At 32.1% G+C, this 11791-nt stretch overlaps 2 protein-coding genes across 6 annotated transcripts in view; one reads left to right on the top strand and one right to left on the bottom strand.

Annotated features, from left to right (window-relative positions):
• LOC106685918 (F-box/LRR-repeat protein 16) overlaps positions 1 to 11791 on the bottom strand; it is a 356715-nt gene that overhangs the window by 62935 nt on the left and 281989 nt on the right. The window lies entirely within an intron of this gene.
• LOC106685919 (uncharacterized) overlaps positions 1 to 11791 on the top strand; it is a 41486-nt gene that overhangs the window by 19960 nt on the left and 9735 nt on the right. Inside the window, exon 6 of one of the 3 annotated variants that reach the window (XM_014428925.2) lies at positions 2905 to 3008. The exons of the other annotated variants lie outside the window; for them this stretch is intronic. The gene's annotated coding sequence lies outside the window, so the exon portion shown is untranslated. Of the gene's footprint in view, positions 1 to 2904; positions 3009 to 11791 lie in introns of those variants that run through there. 3 annotated transcript variants of the gene reach the window in all.

Raw genomic sequence — 11791 nt, 5'->3', positions numbered from 1 at the left:
TAGTAGTTATTAATATATTAGTTCATATTTGTTTCTTAGGTTAGGTTACTTTCATGTATAAGGAAGCATGTTTATTTTTACCATGATTTTATTTTCTTGTATTTACAATAAAAAGGTGTTTTTGTTTAAAGTGTGTTTGTTGATTTCCCTTGGAGCTCACCTAAGTAAAATATAGTAACAATAAAAAACGAGGTAACAATAATGTCCAACATGTTTACCCGGTGATGATCGAAGGAAGGTATCATTATATACAAGATTCTCCTTTTATTATAAATACTAATTTCAGTGAGTTTTCCATTAAATTTAACTTTGGATTTATATTAGGCTTTGGATCCATCTCTGTGGACAACAAACCTTGGGGTTTATGGTAAAGTTGATCAACGGCTATTTTTTCATGATCATTGTATAGGAAATAATTATTAAAACTTTATTGAACTTAGTAATTAAATGACATAGCTAAGTTTACCAAATTTGGTATTGATAAGAATGGTTCAAAAACTTGAATTCATCAACTAAACAAACGATGAGATGGTAACAGAAATTATCTTCCTTTCTGTAACCAAAGAGGAAATCCTCGGAGATGCTTCGTTAGCTGTCCATTGTCATTAAGCAACTGTTTAAAATATATAACGAAATTAAATCGGATATTAACATAATGAGGTTTCACTTGTTTAGAAAATGAATAGAGAGAAGAGAAGAGGGGTGGCTCGGGAAATTCAATAGATTAAAGGTAAAAAGAATTTTTAAGTCGACGCTATCCTATTTAAAGTTTTTATTCTAAAAGTTAGTTTTTGCATTACGTTACTGTAGTATAATTGGATTTTATCTTCCATTTAATTTAGGTCAGAATCCATTTTTTCTTGAGTTCATTAGTTAGTTCGTATGAAAATGACTTAGGGCACATGATATTATTATATTTTATATATATGTATAAATAAATAAATTTAATATTGTAGGGACTAGAGACTAGATTTATACGCTGCAAAGTGTGCACATTATTACACAAGGCTTTTATTACTTTAATAGATAACTTTATGATGTCATTAAATAACAAATAATAAAAAATCTGGTTTCCTACGATTTTCCTAACCTGTTACAATGTCCAATACAGAATGTATTAGATAAATTCAGATTTTCGTTCGCAATTAAATGATTAGGAATGAGATTAATATAACCTAGACTGTTCCGAGTAATCTATAGATTTTTAATATTTTCAAAAATTAATTCCATAAAATTTGTTTTTCCTATGCTTTAGAATTGGCAAAGATATGCTCGTTTGAAGCAAGGAATCTTGTAAAAATCCTTCAAAATTTTAAAACGAAATGGTGGGCGGTAGTAACGTGTTCCTAAGTTCAACGTAGAATGACCTGTGGCTTAAGTGCTAATGAGGAGATAAAAAAAAATGCGAGCAGCTTCTCAACTGTGTTGATATTAAAAAGGGAGAGAGAGAATTAGTCGAGAATATTCAAATACATTTTTTTTACCCATAGAGTTGACAATACCCAGCCGAAGTCTAATAAAAATGATGATGTAGGATTCCCAGTGAGTCCAGAACAATGTTTTACGCAATGCTCAGAAACTAGTTCCTCTCAACATCTAGCTTCCAAAAAAGGGGGGGTGGTTCCTCAACTTATGAACCAAAGACCTTTCAACGAAAATCATCTTTCGCCCAATTCCTCTGTTTAATTTTCCTGTAAGGAATACGTTTGGTATAAATGTCCTCTTTCTCTGCCTGTATCCTGAACATTCGTATCGAATCTTATCGTGAGATCCACTATCCACTATCACCGAGAAGAAGGTTGCATTAAATGCAGTAATGTCCAAAAACCTTGTAGAGCCTTCTGTATTTACGCAATACACTTCGAAATGACATTAATGTTTTTATTGTGCCGACAGGTGACAAGGAGCCTGTTATTAGGAAATTTTTCCAATACATGAGTTGAGGGCTCTGACTTCACGGAGAAAAAGTAATTCAGAATAAATTTAGTGCATTTTACCGTTTCGGGCCAGCGAGAACTCTTTTCAGTTATGCAAGAATTCATTGACCCATTGGTTAAATTTAAAATGGTGGATATCTATTCATTTGCATAGGCTTCAATCGCATCAATGCCTAATAAATACTTAAGAATTACGTTTCCAAAATAAAATATTACCTGAAACAGGTGTTCTCTTACATTGAATTTTTTTTGGAACATGAGCTAGTGCTAAGAAGGAGTTTCCTACTGGCCTCGTATAAGCCATTGCAGCGCAAATATCATGGCTGGGCAAGTATTGGCCGTCAAACTTATACTGGCCTTTACGCTTTGGCGAATTATTACGTCAATTGATTTCAATAGAGATGGGCATAATTTCGCCAATGGCAGTGTCTGCAATGGATAAATTAGTGAGGGGAAGATATATCCATTGATGAGGTTAATCTTTTGATCCGGTTTAAGGTGATAGGAATTAACAAGCTTTTCGACATTACGGTTTAGCTTAATAACCACATAATCATCAAATTCCAACTCGCCATAGAACCGACATCGTGTAGATAAGTCAATTTTTTTATTGAAAATGTTGATTTGTAACGCCAAACGCATAGAAAAATTTAAACTTTGTAAAACACTGCATAGGTTTTTGGTATAGAATTTTAATTTGGCAAAAAATCTTCAGTTTTCGGAAGTGGATATATTAAATTTTAAATGAAAACTCTCCTCAATTGATATTAAATATAAACTATTATATATTTTACATTTATAAATAATGTTCAGCGTTTTAAAAAAGTTCACTTACAGTAGGAAAAATAAATTATTATATCTTTATTATTATATTATATCTTCTTTATATCAAATAAAGAAGTAATATTGTCTTAATTTTAAGAGCTATAATAATTATGTGCTGTCAGAGAAAAATGGCATTTTTAAGGGTATGGCGGGGAACCAGTAAGCCAGGAACATAGAAAAATTATCCCAGGAACTGTGAAATATATGGACCAAAATAAAGAATATTTTAAAAAATAGACAAATCTTCAAGTTATAAAAGTTATTAAAAATAAACGGAAATTTTTCTATTCGAAGACCTTTATTTGGGAATTAGCCTCGTAAAATGGTATAGTTGAAATATAAAGATAATTACAGATTATAATAGAGTTGAATCTTATATATGTGAAATTAGGAGTGAAAAACATAAACTAAGTAATTATAAAACTAGGTGCAACAAAAGTCGCGATGTTGTTTCGTTGCATATTTTAGACATGAGTTGTATATCAACAAATCAAAGTTACTTGAATCATATTGTATGAGAGACAGCCGGTTGTGCTATTGATATACTCTCTTAACAGACAGGCTCAAACTTGAGTCCCATGGAAATGGATGAGTGGGATAAGGGGGGTGGTAGAGAGTGGGGGCGCTATAAATCGAGGATTATGAGGAAATAACCGAAACGGAGGGCACGGGGGGGCTATATATCTTCCTCTTTGGAAATATTGACCTAGCCTAGCTCTCCATCCAAACTCTTCCTTTCTAGCCTCCGTATTCGTGGGTGGCTTTGTCTGGTACTCTTCTGAAGGAAAAGTTTAAAATTATGAAAAAAAAATCGAACGGTCGGGAAAGAACTTTTGCCTACAGCTCTGGAACCTCAATAACTAGTATTCTTTACAATACTATGTTTTCTGGGAAAACATATAAGACAAAGATTTGAAATAATAACACATGAAATTATTTCCCTACAGGTCAAAAGAATTAACTCTTTGACTCTGCGAAACTTAGAAAGCCAAATTTATTCACGACAATAAATAAAAAAAAAAAAAATACTGACTACGTCTGATAAGGATCGCCGGGATGTGTTTATATTTTGTCATTTCTCTGTATGTGAGAACCTTTCTAAGGCAGAAGGCGAAGAGCGTGAATTGATAGGTGCGATTTCGGGCAGTGTCCCAAAGAATATCGAGGGCTACAAAGATAAGATAGTTTAAGGCACTCATCAGACCAGTGCTTACTTATGAATTATAAATATGGTTCTTCTCATACTTCAATAAGTGAGATAAAAAATAATGAAGGAAGTTAAGGTGTCACCTTAGTAACCAGGAGGACAGGACAGAATGGAGCCTGAAGACATTTCTAGAATAAACCCAAAAGAATTATTGAACTTCATAAGAAGCATAGGATTCATATGGGATCTCTAGTGGAAAGAGGGGTAACTCACAAAAGATCCAATTGGGTCGAAGTGAGGAAGGGATTCCCGACCCTCGGTGTAATAATAATAATAATAATAAAATAGTAACCAGGAGAGTACAAAGGTGTCGGTTCGAATACATAATGAAAATTTGACTTCAGCTGTCTAGTAAGGATAGCTGATAACCCCTTCCCTCCGTATGCTAGAAATGAATAGGTAGGAGGGAAAAAAGTCTTTGAAATGCTACGAGTTCGGATTTGGAAGACCAGCACTTTACCGATTAAAATGGCGAAAGCTCTTTGCGGAGGCCATAAGACCCAGTAATGGATTGTCGAGCCAATTGAGTAAATTGGTTTATTTTCTCATATATCCGAGTTTTCCTTATAGCTTTGCTTTTTTACTAATAGACGTTAAATTAAAAATCTCTACTTGGTTTGTTGTTATTTTAATTTTAAGAAAATAATATTACAATTTGTTCCTTATTTGTGTCGCCCATTGTTTAAAATTTCGTGCCAAGTTCTCAAAGCTAAATCGTACAGCTCCAACTATGCTTTAAAACAACCTCATAGCTTTCAGCTAGCTTACTCCATTAAATGGAGGCCCTAATTTTCTATTTCTGATCAGATAAATCTATTCTACTTAAAATTCTCCAATTAAACTAAATATGTCCGGCCTATAAAATCATGATTTTAAATATTTAACATTACCAAAACTTTCGCTAAGATTTTTCTTCAAAATTATATCTACATTACGGAACTGACAATAAAACTATAAATATATAATCAACCAAATATTATTTGGTAACTGGAAAAAGTTTAGATTCATGATAAAATATAAATCAATATCTATAGGAAATAAAAAAAAAAAAAAAAGGAACTCTACAATGTTTTTTAATTGGAAGATTAATCATTATTTTATATGTAAGTTTTATTTCGTGAAACTCTTTCTATGTTTTTTAACTACACACCAATATGTCTTTAACCTGGGGCTCCAATAAACCTTGGAATTTCTCTCGTATCCAATCCTTACAATCCAAAATCCTTCGTAAAATCCTTAATGCTCCTTTCTTTGTCACAGCTAAAATCATACATAAAGACTTTAATGTTCCAAATGTAACCGATTTAACCTGAACCAGACATCATTCCTTCATATACACTCCCTAACCATCCAAACCCAATAGTTTCTAACCTTGCTTCCACTCCCATTCTTAAATATATAAATTTGAAATATTATTAGAGTGATAACAATGGTTAGTTTCTCTACACGCCTGTATCACTCCATTATAAACTTACATAAAATTTACTGAATGTATTATTATGCATAGTTGTAAATTTCAATAAAGATATAAAAAAAATTTAAACGTAGGGACAGAGCCGATGAAAGAAGCTGGCGATGGAGCGTATATGTTTTTCGTCGAATTTGCCTTACTGTGTTGTATACATGTGCAGAAAGAATAAGACAGGGGTCAGTTTTAATCCCAAAGTAAACTAAGGAATCAGAGGGCGCCAGGGAAAGAACGTAGCAGTTTGGATTTTTTACCTTCTACAGAGCGAACACTACAGTCGGTCTTTGTTGGGTTTACTTGGATGTTGAACCGGTTAAATTTGGACATGGTCTCCTCATATGTAGTTTCGACATGTCCTAGGGCTATAGAGGCTCTCACACTACTGCTGTAAATAGGAATATTGTAGGTATAGGCTGCGATGGTTGCTTTTTTGTGATTGTAACCAGCAACATAAACCATGTAAATGGAAAAGAGGACCGGGGAAAGGACTACTCCTTGTGGCATACGGCATGTGAGTGTTTTGGAACTGGAGAATTCGTCAGAAATCCGTACAGGTAAGCTCCGATTATTCATAAACGGTAAAACGATGCTATAAAGCTGTTCTAGGCACTTGAGGTCCGCGAGCTTAGTATAAAAGACCGTGAGACACCCAGTTGAATGTTTTAGCACAGTATACAGAAATCATTACTTCGTTTCTGTTGATCTCAATGTACACCTCAAGCTGATGTTTCACGAGGTGGTGTTCCGTACTGAGGCGTGCTCGGAGGTCAGTTTGATCGTATAACGTAGTTCTCACAAACGCTTCGGAAATACAATTTTCGGAAGTATAATTTTTTCGACTTTTGCGATGGGTGGTAGCAGACTTATGGGCCTGTAAGACTCTCCGTCTTGGTTGGTTTCTCGCGGAAGTATCCCAACCGAAGGTACGAGTTACATATTCTTCAAGAGGGTTTGTACCTAAAATCCTAGCAAATTCATTAATGGCTTAGAATTAGTGAGCATATGACTCTGTACGTCCGACTAATATCAATGGGGAATAAACATATATAAACTCATGATGTTGGCATACAAAGCTAATATACCAATGATTCAAAAGTTAAATCAAACATAACGAGCCGTACAAATAAACTGTACGTGACTCTACAGTAGGCGGAGTGGTTTGTGATAATTCACCATAATGGGCCATTTTATTCAATTTTTTCCTTCTCGACGGGATGGAAAATAAACACGTTCGGTCCATTAAATCACATGTAGAGGTTAGAAAAATTATATTTAACAAAATAAATAAAAAGAGGGCTGTGAAAATTACTCAAGATTTAATTTCATTTAAAAAAAAAAAAAGAAGAAATGTTAAAAATATTTTGGTAGAGTTGATAGATAGACTAAGCAAGATTGATTGACAGGTGACAACCACATAGCAAATTGTACTTCAAACTTGGCAGTTATCGTTCGCTTTTTAAGAGGGATTATCTTCAAGTTTGATTCCCGGTGGGAATTTTTGTTTAAGATTAAAGTTTAAGTATTGTATTATAAGTATTATTATTACTTATTGTGAGCCTGACTTTTAGTTATAACCTATCAGGTCTGCCTTTTGTTTATTTATATAATTAAGGAGCAGCATATCGATATTTTACTTCAAGTGGTGCTGTGGTGCTGTTCGAAAACCGTCTTCTCCTTTAGTTAATTTTAAAATTCTTTCGTAATTTCTCTTTATCTGTGAGAAAATTCAAAATTGTTCACGAACGTAATACTTTCTCTTGCTCAATGAAAGTAGAAAAAATAAAAGGCTCCCTAATGAAGTTGGACAAAATCTGTATGATTTTTTAAAAGTAAAATCATGTTGTTTTGTAGCATCGTTTAAATACAAATAAGGATATCACAGAAATTTTAAAAAAAGTTCTAAAGCTCCACATGTCAGTTTATTTAAAAATTTAAATTTTTCTTCGTCAAGTCAACATTTTTGATAAAAAATTTACATATTTACATAAAATTGAGATATCGATGGCTTACCTGTAAGCCTAGATAGATGTAATTGCTAAGTACATTTCCAATAGCTTTACGAAAAATTCAATTAAATGTTCTCTCTTTTAGGAAAATTAGAAATTTTAAATAATATTTTTGACTGAACTGATTTGAGTATAAATTCTAAATCTATTCATTCAAAAAATCAATTATACATTTATAATTCTCATAAAAGAGAGAACTTTTAATTTTATTTTTCATAAATTTAGTGGGAATGTATTTAGCACTACTGTGAAGTAAGCCATCGATATCAGAATTTTACGTTGATAAGTCAATTTTTTATCGAAGATGCGGAGTTGATAAAAGAAAATTGAAATTAAAAAAAAAAAGTGATATGAGGTAGTCTATTGACATGGGAAAAATTCGATGAGTTTGTTTTTAATTCCATTAATACATTTTTTTATCAGACTTTTGTTTTTAATTGATTTGAAATCCTTGAAGGATGCTAAAAACAAATTCGATTTGATTTTTCTATAAAAAAAATAATGATACCAGTTTTCAACCAACTTTATTAAGAAGTCTTTTCTTTTTTACTTTCACATAGTTAACGCCTGTTGAACAGATTCGATACTTAGGACTCCATCTTGACAAGAGACTTACTTGGAATCCACATACAAGACAAGAAACTGCTCGTAGATTCCGATTGCTACAACACCTACTTGACAAACGCTCTAAAATTCCCACTCACTACAAAAAATTAAAGACCATAACAACCCATTCGTTGAATATATGACCCAAAACAGATACGTGTCTTTTCATTCCGCACTCTTTACCCATCCTAACCCATTAATTCTTAATCTCTGATACTTAACAATCCCTGATAATCCTCCGAGGTGTCTGAAAAGAAGATGGCCATGGGACCTTCTAATTTGAATTAATGCTTGAAGTACCACTAATGGGTCGTTCCTTCCCAAGATTTTAAAGAGTATATGAAACATATTTACTTATTCTATTTATTATTTGTACAGTTGTAAATCACATTAAATAAATAAATTTAAAAAAATATAAAAAAGAAATTATTGCATTCCTGAAAATATATAAAGTTCTTAACGGATAAAGATAAAGAATTTTAAAATGTACTAAAGGAGTAATGGCTTTCATAGAACTGGGTAAAGACTGACTGGGAAATCGGATGTAGCCGAGAGCGCCCGAACTCTACAGATCCTATTCCAATGTACACGGTTTAGTTATCTTTTAATTAACCTCTGTGTTTTAATTAGGAAAAAAGTTAATAATCATTAATAACACACATTAAAAACCCTTAAAAACGATTTTTCAAAGCAACGGAAAAAAAAAAAAATTCGATCAAAATTTATAAGAAACTTTAATTTTATATGAAAAAATAACATTCTCTCATTGTTAATAGTAATAAACATATGGGTAAAAATAATTTGATAATTAATAATCACATAGCTTTCTCATGTTTTTTATGACACTAATCCGATTTTAATTACACTTTCCTGGGTATGAAATAAGGGAAGTGTTCCTGAATAATACAAAAATAGCTCTTTTGAAATGTACAAAGATTAATCATTAAATAGAGAAGTGAATGAACGTTTTGTAATAACCAGAACACATTTTTCATTATTTATGAATTTAAATTCACTCAATATAATAGGTAAATAGTTTACGCAATTGATCATGTTGTATTTTTAATTAATTTTGTCACATATATGACCTATTAGCATTGCGATGCATAAAAAATATAAAGTCTTAAGATATCGCACTGGTATTTCTAAAGTGACATAAGTCTAAAACTTACATTTCTGGAAATGACACTCTTGCCTATGGAGGGGGAATAGCATTAAGGCGGCAAGAGTGACACAAGTGCCCTCTGGCGGACAAGCTCTGAAGCTAGGTTGATACAGTTTTGATGATTCTTAAGGATGTATTTACCGATTTCTTTCATAGTCATAACTCAAAAACACCGATTTTTGAGTTGTGTCACTTTAGAAATACTAGTGCGATATATTAAAAAAAAATCAATATTGTAAAATTTGAATTTGCGCCTCTTTGGCTTTATACGGTCCATATAAAAGTGTATCATATGATGCATGACTTGGGAAGACAAAGAAATATCGACGTTTTTATTGTTGAACGGACGAAAATGATCTTTTCAACTGATGCAACCGCTTCTCTAGAGTGGATATCTTTCACATTTTATTTAAAATTATAATACATTTAATTGTATTTATAATACTACGTTTGGTAGAATGGTGTTTGGAGGGGCATCACTGGAAGGATGTATGTAAAGAGCGATCGGTGGTATCGGCATCGAACCTCCGGGTTCGTTAGGCCTTTGTTATTATACTATTGCTTTGTTACTTAAAACATTTATTTTTCTTTTAAATAGTAGAAATGAATAAGATCTGGTACTTGAGAAAAACAATTAAGAAGACAAAGAAAATATGTCTAGATGGCAACAAGAGTGAGGTTAGACAAACAACAAGTAATAAATCAAAATTCTTTAATGCGTTAAAAATAAAGTAGAAACAGTTAGGTCAATTTCTTGAGTTAAGTCCTGCTACAAGTCTCTTGTTGCATGCTCATGCCAAACGTAATTTGAACCCAATGTACGATGTTGTGTCTGCCAACTTTTTGTTATTTTTTGTTTGAAGACATAAACCGCATAGCCTCACAGTTATTTCGCAAGTATGAAAGTTAATAATAAATAACTGCGCAAAACCAAAATATATTAGGTTTTTATTATGATTTTAGTACTGTTATACAAGGTGTTTTTTTTACAAGATTAATCTCGACAGACAGATTTTTTCCCAACTAAGAGTACATTATAGAGGCTGAGTGGGCCCGGGAGAGCTCCCCAGCACAACGGGTTGACTCATAGCTACCATAAAAGAATAAATAATTAGCTGGCACAGCCGGATTCGAACACGTATCGTTGAAGTAGTATATTTGTGTATTTTACATTTTTTTAGTTGTGCCACTCCACTGTCTGTGTTTATTGTATTTAAATAATCTTTTAATACTTATAACCTTAAGGAAATATTCAGTCACTCATTGTGGATCTTTCTCAACTGTCACCCTGATAAAGGCATACAATTTACGACTAAACATTGGCGTCCGAAAAAAAGTTTTATTTACAACTTATTATATAAGTTTTATTTACTAATATTCTCTTATTGATTGTACGACCTCTCATACCCCCCTATTCCTAAATTTTCCTTACATTAAATTTATAGTAAACTACATCCAAATACATAGTAAAATATAGTCGAAACAGAAAAAAAAAATTAAAAATAAAAGATATTGTGTAAAATTGACCATGTAAGTTACGCCTAACATTACTCAGTAAAATATTTCAAATGAAACATTCATTTCATACATATTTTATGAATTTTAAAACATCAATAAACTACATCGTATCTGAACTATGAAAAGTATTTATAGTGGTTGTTATTGAAAATGTACATTTCGTTTGTCAAAAATACGAAGAATAGAATACTTTATTTTTTTCAAGTTTAAATAAAGCATAGAATTTTACCTCGAATAAGGAAATGTTCTAAGCCTTCAGGAACTTACCTGTGAACAAAGAAAAAGGAACATAAAATATCTAAAAAAAATAACACAGTTACATTAATATTTAAAATTCTTTGTATTCTATGATCAAGTATGTTACAATATTATAATATTATAAATAGTATGTTTAAGTGATAATTTTCCTAACTGAAAATATGAATAAAGGATCTCAAAACAATAAACAAAATCCCTATGAATTTTTTATGTTACAATAAAAGGATTAATAAGTATTCGAGATATTTTATTATTAAATTGTAAACGTCAACATTCATATTAAGTGTTGTTCAAAGTTTTTACCTTGAGGATTAGGACAGACTCTTTCTTTCACATCAGCAAATCGATCCGGTTGAACGGCATAGGATATGTGTTATTGTTTCACAAGTTTCAATTATACTTTTCGTAAAGAATTAATGTAATTGACCGGGCTTTCATAAAATTTCGTTTTAATACCACTTCAAACGAAAAAATCTAGTGGTGTCAGATCTGGAAAGCTTGATCATCACATATATCTAGTGCTATTTAAGTAGGCCCTCCTATCATCTGCCGTGTACGGGGCTCGGGGTTTCTAAGCCCGGTTAGGGGTTCCCCGTACACGGTGTTATATTGAAATGTATTCATATATTAATGTAATATATGTATCTGTATTTATATATTTATATTATTTGTATTATGTATCTCTATCGGTTCCTGATGGGAACTGACTGAACAGGGATGCGCTATATTTAATTCAACCCCTAGGACCATCTGGCTGAACCCCTTCGCCGTGGTATGCTAGATATGAATATCATAATTAAT

Source organism: Halyomorpha halys, unplaced genomic scaffold (assembly GCF_000696795.3).
Source record: "Halyomorpha halys isolate HHAL.00 unplaced genomic scaffold, Hhal_1.1 Scaffold755.1, whole genome shotgun sequence".
Taxonomy (NCBI): domain Eukaryota; kingdom Metazoa; phylum Arthropoda; class Insecta; order Hemiptera; family Pentatomidae; genus Halyomorpha; species Halyomorpha halys.
This window is presented reverse-complemented; position numbering and strand designations above follow the sequence as displayed.